The sequence below is a fragment of the Branchiostoma belcheri genome, unplaced genomic scaffold, assembly GCF_001625305.1.
Source record: "Branchiostoma belcheri isolate BF01 breed outbred unplaced genomic scaffold, Haploidv18h27 scaffold343, whole genome shotgun sequence".
In the NCBI taxonomy this organism is placed as follows: domain Eukaryota; kingdom Metazoa; phylum Chordata; class Leptocardii; order Amphioxiformes; family Branchiostomatidae; genus Branchiostoma; species Branchiostoma belcheri.
In genome coordinates, this window is record NW_017803958.1 from 91,911 (window position 1) to 94,879 (window position 2,969).

Sequence of the window (2,969 nt, forward strand, 5' to 3'; positions counted from 1 at the left end):
AATCACCACTAAATACATCATTGATAATTGAACATGTTAATAATCGAATTGTGTACTCGGAGACCCGCCATCCATGATGGCAGATAAAACTAGGTAATCACCACTTAATACATCATTGATAATTGAACATGTAATAATCAATTGTGTACTCGGAGACCCGCCATCCATGATGGCAGATAAAACTAGGTAATCACCACTTAATACATCATTGATAATTGAACATGTAATAATCAATTGTGTACTCGGAGACCCGCCTACAAAAGCCTACAAAAGATCGAATCAAAATTCCATTTTTTTCCATTTCTAGTAGAAATATTTGGCTTTTAACAGTACTATGATATGACATAAATAACGTTATCTGTTTTAAGTACAAAATGCCTCTCTCCGAAGAACAATTATATGTCATCAATTTGGCTAAAGAGTTCAACATATTTCTCACTGGCCGGGCGGGCAGTGGGAAATCTGTTGTCGTCAGACACATCATCTCTAATATGCAACAAGAGTTTGGACAAGAAGCTGTGGCTGTTGTGGCGCCGACTGGAAAGGCTTCGATTATTATCGGCGGCACAACAGTCCACAGCTTTTTCGGCTTAGGGCTGGGTGACATGGAAGTAAGTCAGATATTCAATCAAATAAATCAAGATGAAGAGTCCTACAAACGAATACAGAATGTTAAAGTTCTCGTATGCGATGAGGTTTCAATGCTTAGTGCATCTTTGCTCGACAAAGTAGAGTATCTGCTGCGTTTGGTTAAGGGCAACTCCCGTCCCTTCGGAGGCGTCAGAGTAGTATTAGCGGGAGACTTTTTCCAGCTCCCTCCGATCGAACTGAGGCCGGATTTCACCCCCAATTATTGTTTCATGGCTGATTCCTGGCAGAGGGGTATGGACATCTGTGTGTTTTTGAGCGGCGTGTTCAGACAGGAAGATGTGAACTTCCTTGAAATGATGGAAAACTTAAGAATGGGACGACGAACACCCCAATGCATAGATCTGCTTAATAAACTGACAAGGCCACTGCAACAAGTTGACATTAGGCTCTATTCGCTCAAAGCTGACATGAATGTATATAACCAAGAATGTTTGGATGGAATCGAAGGAAGTGAAAAAAGGTTTCGGGCCCAAGACATGGGCAGGAAGAAAGAAAAACTCGACAAACTGTGCCAGGCTCCAAATACGCTTATTCTTAAGACGGGAGCACCTGTCATACTGTTAAAGAACCTATTTGCGATTTCTGATAATTTAGTCAATGGCCTAGGGGGTATTGTGACCGGTTTTTCCGGGGGGAACCCAGTGGTTTCCTTTCAATCAGGGGAAACACATATCATTGAGAGGGAGATGTTTGGGTACTATGAGCATGGAAAACTGGTAGCAGCAAGGCTTCAATACCCACTGCAACTGGGGTTTGGGATTACAATTCACAAGAGTCAGGGAAGTACCCTGTGTAATTTGGAGATTGTGGATGCAAACATGTTTGCTGCCGGCCAACAATACACGGCTTACACACGTGCTACGTCGCCGGACACATTACGTGTCCTGCCAGGATACAGTAAATACGTAATCGCACCCCATCCACATGTAATCCACTTCTATGCCTCCTATGTACGACTCCTGGCAAATGTTGTTGTGCCAAATGTATCGAAATGCACGTTATCGTTGTGTTTTGAGCCCGGGGATGCAGGGACTAGTGCCCCACAAGATCCCATCCCTGACCTAGTACCCTTTCCACCCATACCCATCCCAGAGGGATATGACCCTGCCACAATACTGAGGCTACTAAGGGAGGACCTCAATCCATTTGTAAACCTACTCAGTGCCGCTCAGTCCCTTGATGGAAATGAATGTCTCTTGTCTTTGTTAGGGTATTTGATTGGAAAAGTCGAAGATATGTTCAGGGGGAAAAGTCATGACAAAGCAACAGGAAAGGAGGTCATCAGTAGAAAGACTTTCACGACCCACATAGCTAAGATTCTGGCACTTACCACAGAAGAGGAAACAAAGACCAGGTGGGCTTCTGCTCATAACATATCGTGTACTCAAACTGCCGGAACTATTCTCGCGAGGCTAGTCATGGTAACATACAAACATGTGGCCAACATGATTGACCCAGTTGCAGACTTGAGAGCTAATCTAGAAAGCAACCTGCAAAAAATCCAACCAAACATAAGATCATTCAATCTGTCTAAGGCCAATAGTGGAAAAGTCAGATACTTGATTGGATGGGCGATATACAGGATCATTTCCAACTTAGACTCGCAGCTAAAATGTCTCCTCAACCACAAGTACACTGGCAAAAAAGCCAAAGAGACGGAAAACAAAATTGAGGAATGCAGGGCACTGAAGGCACTGTGCTGTTAAATGCGAGAAGACACAACTCACCTTCGAATCCATTCGAGGTTCAAATTCAGTCTTGAACATTCTGACAGGAGAAATAGGGGCGGGCTCTTCATGGTGAATGACAACATGTTCCTGTTTGCACTAAGCCTAGAGTCCATCTGTTCAAAACTGTTTAAAGTGGAAGTAGTTGACATTTTGGGGAAGGAATCCACAAAGACGTTGACAAAGATTGTGAAAAACAATCCGCTGCTGAAGAGCCTATTCATTGAATATGTTAATGCTGACTTCGAACCCGATGTTCAGATTTCTTTGTCGCACACACCTATGCCAATTGAGGACGAGTATGTCTCAGTTCCAATGGCAGGTGAGTCCGCCCCGGATCCAATGATGGGAGAGTCCGTCCCGGTTCCAATGGCAGGTGAGTCCGTCCCGGTTCAGTCCGCCCCGGATCCAATGATGGGAGAGTCCCCCCCGGATCCAATGATGGGAGAGTACGCCCCGGTTCAGTCCGCCCCGGATCCAATGATGGGAGAGTCCCCCCCGGATCCAATGATGGGAGAGTCCGCCCCGGTTCAGTCCGCCCCGGATCCAATGATGGGAGAGTCCGTCCCGGATCCAATGATGGGAGAGTCC

The 2,969-nt window shown here is 45.2% G+C and overlaps 1 protein-coding gene across 1 annotated transcript in view; it reads right to left on the reverse strand.

The window, feature by feature from the left end:
- LOC109475696 overlaps positions 1–2,969 on the reverse strand; it is a 24,920-nt gene that overhangs the window by 8,524 nt on the left and 13,427 nt on the right. The gene's annotated exons all lie outside the window — the stretch shown is intronic.